The sequence below is a fragment of the Chiloscyllium punctatum genome, chromosome 5 (assembly GCF_047496795.1).
Source record: "Chiloscyllium punctatum isolate Juve2018m chromosome 5, sChiPun1.3, whole genome shotgun sequence".
NCBI lineage: Eukaryota > Metazoa > Chordata > Chondrichthyes > Orectolobiformes > Hemiscylliidae > Chiloscyllium > Chiloscyllium punctatum.
In genome coordinates, this window is record NC_092743.1 from 113,770,811 (window position 1) to 113,786,611 (window position 15,801).

The following is a 15,801-nucleotide window of genomic DNA, read 5'->3' on the forward strand; positions in this document are numbered from 1 at the left end:
CCCCATTGGGGCTGTTTCCCTCTGGAATGAGGGAGAGGCTCATACTGAACAAGTTGAGAGTGGGTGGTTCAACTGTTACTTTTGCTGCGGGTGGGGAGGTAGCCCAAGCTAGTGAGTAGGCAGCCCAGAGAGCATGAGAGTGGTGTTGGAGGTTGGTGTAGGTGACCGTGAGTGAGGGAAGGTGTTGGAGGCATTAGTGAGAGTGGTTGAGCAAGAGTCTTGGTGTGAGGTGGGTACATAAGCAGAGGGAGAGTGAGTGTGAGATATCAGAGAGAAGGTATCCACTTACATCAGTGGAATGGAGAAGGACAATGACTTTCTTCCACAAGTGCCATGTATTCCTCTAGGCAGCTGAGACTGCTTTAAACTGGGCTGGACTGAGGGGGCAGCAACTTTGGGCCAGGCTGCTATGGTCTCATTTTATGCTCTCTATTGCTGGCCCTGGGGAAGAAGTCCTACCTGTGCACCCACCCAGCACAGCAGGACCTCCTAAGATCCTGCCTATGAAGCGGGAATGCCAATTTCTCCCATTTGCTGGGTCAAATGCCAGGAACTATGCGTGGCAGCTCAACTGTGCTTGCTGGATGCTCAGTGTGTTTTTTTTAAGATGCTGAGCTTTTAGCAGATATCTACTGAATGGCGAATTGTTTATGGAACTGCATTTGCTAAGATGTGGCTGAAATCAGATATCCTGTCATCTCATAGATATAATTCTGCTTAATAAAGGTTGCTGATGTTTGCTGGCAAGGCTATGTAGTACTTTCTATCAACAACCCAGAGACAATCTTAATGCAGACTCAGGATCGCAGACATAGCCTGCTCAACCCAATCATCAAGGAGACCTTATCTCTGTATACTTTACCATGGTCAGATATTTTAAATCATACTTGAATTGTGCAAATTTTCAACTCACAACATATCTCCAGCTTCAAAGAGATGCTGTAACCCATGCTGAAAGCGTTCCCATTTTACAAAGAGATGCAGATTACCAAATGGACTTCGTTTGGACCGGACAGTGAAGTACAGCATGCATATGTCATTATGAACTATAAAGCATTTTAAGGAATTCTCAACTGAGTAATAGGCATTTTGTCAACTTTGCTGTGTAAGTATCTATATTGAATAACAAATTCTTCCAATGGTATTTGTTGCAACTTTCTCTCACTCCTTTGACCGAGAGTGTTAAAGCTTGTGGTAATCTGTTTTTGGAGATTATTACTGTCACAGCACACTACTAAAAAAAAGAATAGAATAGAATATCATTTTATTGTCAGGTATACTCCAGCACAAAAGTGGGCGTTCTGCAGCAACGTGGCTTTTATTAATGCAATTTTGCTGTAACGTGATTGACACATTGGGGACACTGTTCCTAAAGCGTGAACTTTTAAAACATGTATTGGATGTAACGCGATTACATCACCAACACTTTAAGCACTGTTTCTAAAGCATAATTTATCTATAATGCAGGGTGGCATGAAATCATAACCATTGTGTTATAGAAGAACTACCTGTCCAAGTACCTATGTATAAATCTTAGGTACAAAAGAGGAATACGAAGAAAAGTAGTTGCATTACTTTAAGAATATGTTAGAGATGAGACATAGTCGAAGGATTGACATTACAGTCAGATTTTTAAAATTCCATATAAATGGCAACTCAGTGCAGGGGCTTCCCCACATGGTCTGACTGCCCGCGCCAGACCCTAGCCCAATAACCAGCCCCCCTCAACCTAAGTCTCCAATCCACTGAGTATTGGCTCTCAGCTGCTCCAAGCTAAGTGCCAGGATTGTACCACCCCCACCAGCCTCCACCAGGCCTGCTTCCCTGGTATTGGCCGCAGGTCTAGGTCTGTTTCCCTGTGTCAGCCACTACTCTGGGACCTCCTCCCCCGAGAGAGCCTCCACCCAGGCCAGCTTCCATGTGCTGGCCGCTACTCCAGGACTACTTCCCTGCATTGGCCGCTGCTCTGGAACTGCTTCCATGCATTGGCCACGCTGCTCCAGACTCATAGACAGGTTTATGTTCTGCTTAATCAAAGGTCAAAGCCTTATTGGAGAAAGCCTTTTCAATGGGCTTGGATTCAACCTTGAAAATCCCACCAGAGCAAACACGTCTCTGTTTGCAATCGATGCCAAAATGCCACAGGAGCTGAAACATTAAGAAGTGGACATACAAGTTAAAGATTGTGGTGCTGGAAAAGCACAGCTGGTTAGGCAGTATCCGAGGTGCAGAAGAATTGACATTTTGAGCATAAGCCCAAGCCCTCCACACCCGGCACCTTCCCCTGCCACCGCAAGGAAGTTCTCCGTAATCATTGAATGAACCAAATATGATATCAAATCTAATCATATTACAAAGCCGAAATGGCGAACTGAACATTATTATTTGCAGTATTATTGCAAACAAACATCCACTTTCTAAAATCCAAAAACTAGCTACATCATTTAATGACTCCAGCCTTCATTAAAACCAAAGTGCAATGAAGTGATCTTTAGCCCATATCATACAGCTGTTTTTAATCATGTAGATCTGTTTCAATACTACCGAATGCCTTTATGGGTGAAGTTCAGTATCAAGTGAATTCAAGAAAACTTTTTCAGTTTTGTCAGACTTTGAAGACACACTCAACTGACTTGATATCGTCACTGTCTGTGAAATGGACAGAGCAGAACAGACTTATTGATTATCATTGAAGCTAACTCTGTTTGAACAACACAACTTGATGCTACAAGAACAAATGCATACTTGTGGCATCTGCATTTGACTTTCTGGGGACAGGGTATCAACAAATAGAGTAAAGCACAGGACAACATCATAGAGCCTTCTACTTTCATAGTTACATAACAAAAAAAATGTACCTTTCAGTTGCATATACATTGGATTCAAATTTGCAAATGCATCCCATGCTCAGTGCTTGGTCTTGGTGTTCAGTATTAGGTCAATCTTCAACTTTCCAGCTTTGACTGATAACCTTTGACCTTTCACACATGTAATTGTAACCCAATGATCAGAGACAAGCTTCAAATAGAGGGACTAGCTTTCACCATTTCACCCCTACCCAAGGAAACTAGCTCCTTGCAACCTAGGATTCTGCAAACACTTCTCAGCTGAAAAGCACAAGCATCAGCCTTGCTGGATAATTCAAATTAAATTGTTGTAAAATCAAGCAATCTCCTAAAACTCAATAAACAGCTGATAAAATCATTATATACTTGGCAATTACTTTTCTAGATTGCTGTGTAAAGGCTTTTCTCTTTGCTCTAGCACATCTTTTAAATACCTTTTTACAATCTTTCCTACAATACGTGGTTTTTCCAATGTTTTGACTAACTAGCAGCTGTTGGTTTGAAGCCACATCACACATTTCATAGCACCCTGCACTGATCATCGATGCCTCTTGTGGTCTTTGATACAAAGCCTGAGAAATTCAGTTGATAGCTGTCAATTTCTCGAGGCTGTGGCACATGAGAAACCACAGGCAGGTGCATTTAACTGACAGCCCGTAAATGTGGGGCTAGGGAGTTGTATCACTGCATGTTCCAGTCTATATCTGCAAAAGCTACTCGTGACTGTAAAACAGTAAGAAATACTTCACAAACGCCATTATGGATATGATAAGACAGAGTAAAAAGCTCACTGCTACCTCATTTTTTTCTTTAAGCTTTGCCAAGCCTACTAGCACTAGAAATAGCATGTCATGTGCCTCAGTGATCCTCTCTCACCGAAACACAGTGGGAAGCAGCTGATTAAAATTTTTGCAATTTCAGAAAAATCATAATGTGAATAGGTAAATTTCTTAACATTCAATATTATGTTTTTTTATTGACAAGATGTAGTGGTTGCTGCTGTGCTGGTATTTGCTGCCCATCCCTATTTGCCCTATGAAAAGATTCTGGTGAGGCACCTTCTGTCCATGTGATGCAGGTAGTCCCACAGTGTACTGAGAAGGGCGTTCCATGCTTTTGGCCCAGCCACAGTGAAGGAACAGCAAGCTACTTCTAGGTCAGAGTGATGTGTAGCTTGCAGGCCAGGTTGCATGTTACGCGAGGACAAAATTGAATTTCTGACAGACACAGGCCATTGCAACATCTTCCAAACAAGGCTTCAACTGATAGGAAAGTAAAGCTAGATCCAAGTGTCTGAAAGATATTCACAATTCATTCTGTCGGGGTTTTACAAGGCAGTCAAAATACTGAGATGTAAAATCATTAGCAGGTTCCATAACACTCAGGAAATAGAGGGAGAGAGTTGCAGTCTACTGCAGCTTTGCTGGTTCTCCTTTTGACTCCCTAGATTGGTTAAAACAGACACAATTTATCATCAGTGTAGGCACTCCAAAGTTTCTTAACAAGTTAGATTTTCCAGCAATTAATGTCAATAAATCCCATTTGTTAACTCCCTCAAAAATTTGCTTGGCTACTTGAATTGAATTAAATTTATTGTCACATGTATCGAGGCACAGTGAAAAGCTTTGTCTTGTGAGCAATACAGGCAGATCACAGAGTTAAGTAACATAGATAAGTAAATAACAGGTAAACAGCGGCAAAAAACAAAAACACAAGTACAGGCGAACGTTAAGAGTTTTTGAGTCCATTCAATATTCTAACAACAGTAGGGTAGAAACCGGCTGGTGCATGTGTTCAAGCTTCTGTACCTTCTCCCAGATGGTAGAGGTTGTAGAAAAGCATTGCTAGGGTGGGATGGATCTTTGAGAATGCTGGCGGCCTTTACTTGATAGCGGGCCTGGTAGATGGATCTTGTAGATGGGAAGTTGGCCTGTGTGTCGTCCGGGCCGAGTTTACCACTCTCTGTAACTGTCTCTGATCTTAAATGATACAGTTGCCATACCAGGTAGTGATACATCCAGACAGAATGCTCTCAATAGCGCACCTATAGGAGTTGGCAAGAGTATTTGCCGTCATGCCAAATTTCTTCAGCTGCCCGAAGAAGACTTTCCAAAGTTATTTGCCTATCTATAATCAGCAGCTGGATCATAGCCCACTTTAAATTGTTTATCTCATTTGCAAGAAAACACAGGTGTTGTCATCAAAATCTTGGAGATTCATCAAGTGATTAGTGTGTAAAATTAAAGCGCATGGTATTGGGAGATGGTGCACATTACTGTTGCTGAGTGTTGGTCATAAAGTGAGTGGATGCCTGTGGATGTGGTGCCGTTGAAGCATGCTGCTTTGTCCTGAATGGTGTGAAGTTTCTTGAGTGTTTGAGAGAGCCACTCCCATCCAGGCAAGTGGGGAGTATGCTATGACACTCCTGACTTGGGGAGTCAGGAAGTCGATTACTCACTGCAGTTTTCCTAACCTCCTACATGCTCACGTCGCCACTGTATCCTCTGGGAAGGTGAGTTTCTAACCAATGATAAGCCTCCAGATATTAATAGTTGGAGGGAATGGTGGTGGGGTGGTGGATTTCAGTGACGGAATCATTGAATATTAAGGGGCTGTGGTTAGAATGTCTCTTATTGGAGAAGAGCATTTCCTGGCGTTTCAGTGGCTCGAATGTTACCAGGCACTTGTGAGCCCAAGACTGGATATGGTCCAGATCTTATTGCATTTGAACATGGACTGCTTCAGTATCTGAGGAGTCGTGAATGGGGCTGAATATTGTGCAAACACCAGTGAACATCCCCACATCTGACCTTATGATGGAGTGAAAGTCATTAATGAAGCACCTGTAAGTGGTAGGGCCTAGGACACTATCCTGAGGAATTCCTGCAGAGATGACTGACCACCAATAAATACAACCATCTTCCTATGTTCCAGGCATGACTCCAACCAGCTGAGAGTTTGACACCCATTCCCACTGATTCTGGTTTTGCTTGGGCTCCTTGATGTCACACTCAGTTTTGATGTCAAGACTTTCACTTCCACCTCCCCTCTGGAATTAAGCTCTTTTGACCATGTTTGAACCAAGGCTGTAATGAGGTCAGGAGCTGAGTGGCCCAAGCAGAACCTAAAATAGGTGTCACTGAGAAGGTTATTGCTGATCAGGAGCTGCTTGATAGCATTGTTGATGACACCTTCCATCACTTTCCTGATGATTGAGAGTAGACTGTTGGGGCAGGAGTGAATTGGACTGATGGGGCCAGGTTGGATTTTTCTATGTATATCTGAGCAAATTTCCACACTATCAGATAGATGCCAGTGTTGTAATTGTACTGAACAGCTTGGCCAGGGAAGCAGCAACATATGGAGCATAAGCTTTCAGTACTCTTGCTGGAATGTTGTCAGGGCCCGTGGTTTTTGCAATATCCAGTGTCTCCAACCATTTCCTGACATCTCATGGACTGAATCAAAATGGCTGAAGACCGGTACCTTTAACACTGGTGACCACTGGAGGAGGCTGAGATGGACATCCACTAGGCACCTTTGGCTGTAAATTGTTGCGAATACTTCAGCCTTATTTTTTACACTGATGTGCTGGGCTCTTCCATCATTGAGGATGGGGGTATTTATGGAGCCCACTCTTCCAGCGAGTCTTTTAATTGTCCACCACCATTCACGACTGGATATGGCAGGACTGCAGAGCATGGATTGATCCATTAGTTCTGGGATCACTTAGCTCTGTCTATCACTTGCTGCTTATACTGTTTGACATGCAAGTTCGGTAACTTTACCAAGTTGACACCTCATTTTCAGGTATACCTGGTGCTGCTCCTGGCATGCCCTCCTGCGCTCTCTGTTGAACCAGGGTTGTTCCTCTGGCTTGATGATAATGGTTGAGTGGGGGATATGCCAAGCCATAAGGTTACAGATATGCTGGAGTACAATTTTGCTGTTCATGGTCCACAGCACCTCATGGATGCCCAGTCTTGAATTGCTAGATCTGTTCAAAGTCTGTCACATTTAGCATGGATATATTGCCCACAACACAATGGAGGTTATTCTCAATGTGAAGGTGAGACTTTGTCTCCACATAAACTGTGCAGTGGTCACTCTTACCAATACTGTCATGGACAGATTCATCTGCAACTGGCAGATTGGTATGGATTAAGTCAAGTATGTTTTTCCCTCCTTTTGGTTCCTTGCCACCTGCTGCAGACCCAGTCTAGCAGCAATGTCCTTTAGGACCCATCCAGCTCGACCAGTAACACTGCTACCAAGCAACTCTTGGTGATGGACATTGAAATCCCCCAACCATCAGTATATTTTGCACCCTTACCATCATCCGAGCTTCTCCAAGTGTTGATCAACATGAAGTACTAAACCATGAGACGAGGGAGGAGGGTATGTGATAATCAGCAGGAGTTTTCCTTGCCCATGTTTAACCTGAAGCCATGAAAGTCAATGTTGAGGACTACCAGGCAACTCCCTCTGACTGAATATCAATGTGCTGCCACCTCTGCTGGGACTGCTCAACCAACATCTTAGACTGTGACCCCTGGTTCTGGACTCACTGTTTACTGGGAACATCCTTCCTATGTTTATCTTGTCTAATCCTGTTGGAATTTTATAGGTTTCTGTGAGATTCCCTCCTCACTCTTCTGAACTCCAATAAATATAGTCCTAAGTGATCCAATTCTCCTTCATACATCAGTACTGCTACCCAGTAAACTAAACCTTCTACTAAACCTTTGTTGTACTCCCTCCATAGCCAGAACATCCTTCCTCAGATAAGGAAACTAAAACTTCGGAAAATACTCCAGGTGTGGTTCCAGTAAGACCCCGTACAATTGCATAAAGACATTCCTGCTCCTATATTCAAATCCTCTTGCTTTGAAGACCAACAAGCCATGCCATTTGACTTACCACTGTCTGCAGCACTTGCATGCTTAATTTAAGTGACTGATGTACAAGGATACCCAGGTTTTGTTGCACCTCTCTTTTTCCCAATGTGATGCCATTCAAATATTAACTGCCTTCCTATTTTTGCTATCAAAGTGGATAACCTCACACTTACTCACTTTATACTTCATCTTCCATGCATTTGTCCACTCACTCAACTTGTCCAAATCACACTGAAGCATCTCTGCACCCTAGTCACAGCTCACACCCGGTTCCATGCGCTTTAAGTACATATTGGCCTCTGGTATGGAACCTTATCGAAAACTTTCTGCAAGTGTAAGTAAATGACATCAACTGGCTCCCTCTTATCAACCCACTTGTCACATACTCAAAATTACAGTTAATTTTGCTGAGGGTTATTTATCTTTCATAAATCTATGAAGACATTGTCCAATTCCATCCCTGTTTTCCCAATGCTGTGCCCTTAAATCTTTTATAAAGGACTCTAGGACTTTCTCCCTGTTTTCTTTCCACTTCTTCTGTTAAACAGTGAGGTTACATTAACCACCCTTCAATCCACAAGAACTGTTCCAGAGTCTATAGAATCTTGAATGATGATCACTGCATCCATTCCCTTACATATTATGAAGCGCTTGAGATTTGTCAGTCTTTAATCTCATCAATTTCTCAACATCATTTTCCTGCTAATATTGATTTCCTTTGCTTTCTCTCGCTCACTAGATCCTGTGTTCCAAAATATTTCTGTGATGCTATTTGAGTCCTCCATCATGAAAACTGAACCAAAAGATGTATTTAATTTGTCTGTCATCTCTTTATAACTTCCCCTATTTCTGACTGGAAAGGACCTACATTTTGTCTTCACTAATCTTTCTTACCCACATACATACAGAAGTTCACATTCAATTTATATGTTTCCCACAAGCTTACTCTTGTACTCCATCTTCCCTGTCTTCATCAATTCCTTTGTCCTACTTTAGTGAAATCTGAACTGTTCCTAATCCTCAGGCCTGTTGTATCTTTTGTCCATTTTGTATGCCCTTTTGATGCTATCCTTAATTTCTCTTGTTTACCATGATTGGGTCACCTTTCCTATTTTACTTCTGTACCAGACAGAAATGAACAATCATTGCAGATGTTCCATGCAGTCTTAAAAGGTTTGCCATTGCATAACTACCATCATCCCTTTAAGTAACACTCCCCAATTTATTATAGCCAGCTCGTGTCTCATGCAATTGTCTCTTGCTCTGCTCTGAAAATTTCTCTGTTACTTTTCTTCTGTAAAATGCCCCTTAAAACCAACATCTTTTCACAAAATTTTAACCTGATATCTTCTAATGTTCTACATGTCATTTTTTTTTATTCATGGGACATGGACATCATTGGCTGGGTCAGCATTTATTGTCTCTCCCCAGTTGCCCTTAAGAAGTGATGGTGAGCTGCTTTCTTGAATCATTGCTGTCCTGTACTGTAGGTAGACTCTCAGTGCAGTTAGGGAGAGCTTTCCAAGATTTTGACCCAGCAAAACTGAAGGAACAGTGACATATTTCCAAATCAGGATTGTGAGTGGCTTGGTAACACCATTGAATCTCAAGGTGTTGTGGTTAGATTGCCTCTTAGTGGAATTGCCATTGCCTGGCACTTGTGTGGTGCAAATGTTATTTGCCACTTGTCAACCCAAGCCTGGATATCATCCAGATCTTGTTGAGTTTGGACATGGACTGTTCCTGCATCTGACAGGACATGAATGATGCTAAACATTGTGCTAGCATTGGCGAACCTTACCACTTCTGACCTTCTGGTGGAGAGAAAGTCTTTGATGAAACAGCTGAAGATTCTTGGGCCTAGCCTGAGGAACTCCTGCAGAGTTGAGATGATTGACCTCAAACAACCACAACTATTTTCCTTTGTGCAGGGTATGATTTCAACGGGCAGAGAGTTTACCCCTGATTCCAGTTGACTTTACTTCTACTTGTTGATGCTGTACCTTGTCAACTGGAGTCTGGTTGTCAACATTATTTTTGATAAGGTTCTTATGAAGCACCTTAAAACGTTTTGCAACTTTAAAGGTTCTATCCAAATGTAAGTTGTTATTTGCAGGGAGCTGTCAGAATTTATTTAACTTGGAGTAATGCAGTCTCCTCTTTCAGGGTCAAAGGCAGTGGCCTGATTGAAAACTCAGTGATGACAGTAATCTAATACTGCACTGGCTTACAAGCCCAATGTATTGGAGCATGAGTAAAGCAAAAGAATATTAGAATGAAGCTGTCTTCTGAACTAAATTCAGGACACAGTAACACATTGGCATACTACAACAGGACAAAAGGTTCTTTGTGACATATTATTAGTGTCAAAAATAGTCATAGCTTTGTGTACTGCACTCAGAATCTGGCCCTGCAACAACGTTTGCAAGCAGACAGCCCAAAAAGGAAAAGGTGGAGATATCAAACCTTGAACAACATATGAACAAGATGCAGCAGTATCATTGTTCAGCACTGAGTAGAGATATTTTTATAAATGGCTTATTCAGGAAATTTTCAGTCTTGATGCAACAGCACCTTGTACATCAGCAATCACCATCAATTATCAATTACTCACTGATACTCAATTTTCCACACTGTAAGTAATCTAATCTAATCTAATCTAATCTAAAAGAACAATGATAAGGCAACAGTGATGCATGTCCAAGTCAGGCAGGTGTAGAGAGGTGTTGCTAAACCCAGAGCTTTGTTGCTTCTGTATTTTATAGAGGTAGGTATCACAGCACAGTGCAATGCAGTCAAATCAATCTTTATTTACATCTCAACTACCATGCATCACAATTGAGGAACTTTGGGCTACAGAATGTTAATGAAGGAATCGCATTGCATCAAAAATGTATGGTGTATCTTGGGTTATTTGCTACTCTTTAAATGTCTGGTTACTTCTCCTCTGTTCCTCTGGTTTGAGGTAATCTTCCTTTTACAGACATAAAATGAATCACATTAAGGACTTGCTTCCATTTCATTCACTCTTCTAGGGTTGCCACCTGCTGATAGCAAGAAAAGTGATACACACTTCCATACAACCCATGAATCAGCTTAGAACTGTGTGTACATACATTCTAATTTTATTATCTTCCATATCCAGAGATGGACAGATGCACAAGATTTCCACAGCCGCTTCCTCATGGGATATTAAGAAACAGAGGTCTGCTGGAGTACTTTGGTTCATTGAGGTTTGCAGGCAATCTTCCTCATGAGAAGAGTACAGCATCAGTGTAGTTAGTTTATCCAACCTTCCATTTCCATTAATATATTCTAATGCACATTTTAAAATGACTAATATCAATGTAGCATAGCATTTAAGCGATATCAGTGGTATGAGAAAGCAACCTGCATCCAAAGAAGAGTAATCTTAAAAGGAAGTATGAAGGACTTGCACTTATATAGCACCTTCCATGGCCACCAAGTGTCCCAAAGCATTTTACAGCCAATAAAGTACTTCTGAATTGTAATCACTATAACAATATCAGAAACACAGCAGTCAACTGGTGAACAGTAAGGTCTGACAAATAACTACGCAGTAATTGCCATATTGGGTAGGATTCTGAGAGTAACTCCCGACTCTTTTTCAAATAGTGACATGGAATAATACATGTCTCCCTGAGATAACGGACAGCGCCTTGGCTTAACATTTCATCTGCAAAATGTTATATCCAACAGGACAGCACTCATTCAGTACTAAATATTTCTGCTAAAGTCCAATAGCCACATCCTTTTGACAGAGAGGCAACCTACTTATCACAGCTGACATGTTTTGGAGGTATGTAATCATTTTTTTATTTCTTGCTCACAATTATGCCCTCGTGGTCGTGCTTGAATGTTTGACATACAGTGTATTACATACCTCACTGGTGATGATTGAATTCAGACCAGATCACAAACTGTGGTTGTCTTCATCAGGACACCGAATGAATTTCTGCTTTGCTCGAGCATCCGGCTGTTAGTGAGATTCCACAAGTTATTATCACTTCATTCCAGATTGCTCTTATCATATATGTTTCTCTCCTCAGCTTCATCTCACTTTCGTGTTGTTCGCTGTTGTAAAATAAGCTTCTTTTCCCACCCTCCCACTTGTTTCTGCCACATCCAGTTCAGAAAAAATTACATCACCTTTAATGCGGGCTACTTTTAAATGGTATATTGAAAATCAACTACATAATTTCACACTGAAATGATAGGTAAAGAGTTTTGTAAAGGTTCTGCTTGCTGAAGATGTTAGGGGACCAGGTGGGTTTTTTTTCATGATAATCCAACATCTTTTACCTCCAGATGCCATCTCAGAAAGTATTAAAATTTAATAAGTTTAATTTCCCCAAAACGAATTGAGCTCACAAACATCTAAACTAGCTAGTTCAATACAATAATCAGAGGATTACCTATTAGTAACTTATCAACTAGACTGAGAGTTAAGAAACCAGATTGAATTGAATGATAGAAAACGCTGCTCTATCTTTAATCAATCCTGACATTCTTATAAGCCAGCTGATTGTCAGTTCTTGCTTGACATCAAAAGTCTGTCTGGCGAACTAACCAAGTTGGACAGCTAATGCCTGGATTTGTGTTCGGTTGCATTTTAAGTGCTGGAGGGGATGTACTGGGTTGTCATTGCGCAGAGTGAGTCACCCCTCTGAGTTGAACTTTATTGGAGCTGCACTCTCATTCCATATCTGTGCCAGTGTCAGGTATCAGGGATTCATTACACTTTGAGCCACAGGGACTCCATTAGGCAGCCAGTTGGTAAGCATTAATAAGTCCCAGTCATTCTTTGCAGTTGCTTTGCTGAGTTGACTTTAATGAGAGAAAAGGGACATGTGTGAAAGTCAGCCTGAGTGACTCATTGTAAGTGAGGATTGTACAGGATTAGCTGCAAAAGCTAAAAGCCATTGCCTTGGTTACAAGATATTTTCCTTCCTATGGTTCAAAGGGCCCAACAGGTTTTATTACTTGAACATCCTTCACAGTTAATTGATGAGACAGACAAAATAGAAGTTAAATTAATATTTTGATGAATGTATTTAACAACATTATTTTATTAATGAACTTCTGATAAAACGTCTTCAACTCGAAATGTTACCTGTTTCCTCCTCCTCCTGAAATGCTGTTTTACTTGCTGAGGCAATTTAGAGTTTTCAGTTTTATATCTCCCTTTCTCCTTGTGTTGGCTTTTAATGTTTGTGATTGAATGACTTGTCCTTGGCATTTTATTTGTATTCTGTCCCTTCACCCATATGCAATTCTCTCCCATCGCCTCCAATGAACCAATCTATCCATCTACTTCAAATTGATCCTTTATTCTTTAAGACTAAATGTACATTTCTTTGAGAGCTTGTCCAATGTATCAGAAACTGGCAGGCATGTGACTAATTATCATTAATTTGTATGGTATGCACCTGAATTCAATAGGTGCTCAGATTTGGCACGCGCTGTTGGAAGAAAACCTGGCACCAAAACCTGGTAAGGTCTACATGTGCCTCCACACCCATAGCAATATGATTGACTCTTAACTGTCCTCTGAAATGGTCTAGTTAGCCATTCTCCCACACAGATACTCTCAGACTGAGTATTTCTGACAGTTTCTATTTTAATAGCAAATCACTCAGTTGTATTGAAGAAGGTAACTCGTCACCAATACTCTCCAATGGAGATTAAGGAAGGGCATTGAAGGCTGGCCTGTCCAGTGATGCTCACAACCTGTGAAGGAATTGAAACAGTAGGAATGGAGTGTGAACAATGATCCTCTTGGTGAAAAGCTCTGCAAAATGTCCATCTCATATTGATAAGACGTAAGTGCAAGAATTGCAAATCTCTTTGGCCAGTGCATAGCATTACAGGATAAAATCATGAGCCAGAGACAGACCCATATTTCATTAAATCTAGTCTATTGTATTCACTGCTCACAATGTGGTCTCCTGTACATTGGGAAGCTGAAACGCAGACTGGGTAACTACTTTGCAGAACACTGGGTAAAAGCAAATTACTGCGGATGCTGGAATCTGAAACCAAAAGAGAAAACGCTGGAAAATCTTAGCAGGTCTGGCAACATCTGTAAGGAGAGAAAAGGGCAGAAGTTTCGAGTCTAACTGACCCTTTGTCAAAGCTTTGCAGAAAACTATTACCTGTCTGCAATTCTGAGATTCTGGTTGTCTGCCATTCCAACACCACCATGCTGCAATGTGGAAGAACAGCACCTTTTTCCCACTTGGGAATCCTGCAGCCTTCTGGACTCAATATATTTTTGGGCTTGAGCACCTTTTCCCATGTTCTTGTCCCAACCCTGACAAACTAGGCCTTGTCATCATAGGCATTGCTACCACATAGCATGCACTGTCAGGGAGAAGTAGTCCTCATTAGCAGCTAATGATTCTCCCAGGCTGACCTTTATCTGTCCATTTATTTTTCTTTCTCTCTGGGCTCCATCTCCACCTGTCATTTACTCCTTCCCTCTCCCCCACCGCTCATTTGGGCATATACAGGTATACCAACCTTTTCTGAGCTAGAATCAGTTCAGAAGAAGGGTCACTGGAATTGAAAACACTAACTTCAAGAGTGGTGTTGGAAAAGCACAGCAGGTCAGGCAGCATCCAAGGAGCAGGAGAATTGAGCAAAAGCCCTTCATCAGAAATCCTGATGAAAGGCTTTTGCCCGAAATGTCGATTCTCCTGCTCCTTGGATGCTGTCTGACCTGCTGTGCTTTTCCAGCACCACAGTTTCGACTCTAATCTCCAGCATCTGCAGTCCTCACTTTCACCTTGAAAACATTAACAATTAATTTCTCTGCACAGAGGCTGCCAGACCTACTGTGTTTTTCCCAGCAATTTCTATTTTTGTTTCTGATTTTGAGCATCTGCAGTTCGTTAGTTTTCTTTTCTCTACCGGCTAGGCTTGAACTGGAAGTAGAGTTTACAATACCAACATGTTCCCTTTCACATCCTGACTTGGAAATATATCATGGTCCTTGACCATCATTGGGTAAAATTGTGGAATTCTCTCACTAATACCACCAAGGGTCTAACCAGACCAAATGGACTATGGTGGTTCAAGAAAGTGCTGCAGTCTCAGCTTCTGAAGGGCAATTAAGGATGAACAATATTTTCTGGCAACACTGCTGTAACAAAAAGAAAATTATCCTCAAATCACATCTGAAAACACAAAACCTTTTAAACACTAACTTTGGGTGAATGATTTAATCATTTCTAGTCCATCTACTCCAAAAATTGCTCTTACTCTGCACAAAACAGAAAATTGCACTGTATTCTCAAATCCACACTCTGTTCTCCCACCTCCTCTTTTCCTCAGGGAGTTGTTTTTTTTTAATCTGCCACCTCTTCCCTCTGGCACCACCAATTACTGGAAATTGTATGTATCCAGCTTTAAAAATCATAATGGCTGTTTTATTTGACTGCAGGAAGCATCACTGTAGGTGAGCTTCACCTTTTTTTTGCGGGGGTTGCTGAATAATTATGAGGAGAGGGTGACCTGGCAAACTGTATTCTCTCAGAGATTCTTTGGCTGTTGTTGCTAATATTTTCCAAACCACTGCTTCTACTGAGGTCAGCTGACTCAACCTCATTTGTAAATCTTTCTGCTGCATCACTCTGAGCTGGTCGTATCATTACTAATTACAAAAAAAATCATCATGCAAGTGGTTAATAACAGAGTCATAGAATTACACAGCATGGAAAAAGACCTTTCGGCTCAATTCAGTCATGCCAACCATGTTTCCTAAACTGAACTAGTCCAATTTGCCTGTGTTTGTCCTATATCCCTCTAAACCTTTCCTATCCATGTACCTGTCCAAATGTCTTTTAAATATTATAATTGTACTCACCTCTACCACTTCCACGGGCAGCATGCTACATATACATACCAGCTTCTGTGTGAAAATGTACGCAGTCAGGTCCCTTTCAAACCTTACCCCTCTGACATTAAACTATTCCCTCTAGTTTTGGACTCCCCTACCTTGGGGACAAATCCATGGCTATTCACCTTATCTATGC

General features: G+C 41.5%; 1 long non-coding RNA gene across 1 annotated transcript in view; it reads right to left on the reverse strand.

Annotated features, from left to right (window-relative positions):
* Nucleotides 1–12,288, reverse strand: part of LOC140476777 (uncharacterized) — a 70,066-nt gene extending 57,778 nt beyond the window's left edge. Inside the window, exons 1-2 of the long non-coding RNA XR_011960602.1 lie at nt 12,181–12,288; nt 11,649–11,741 (exon numbers count right to left, since the gene is read on the reverse strand). This is a non-coding gene — a long non-coding RNA (uncharacterized lncRNA). The remainder of the gene's footprint in view (nt 1–11,648; nt 11,742–12,180) is intronic.
* Between the last annotated feature and the right edge of the window lie 3,513 nt (nt 12,289–15,801).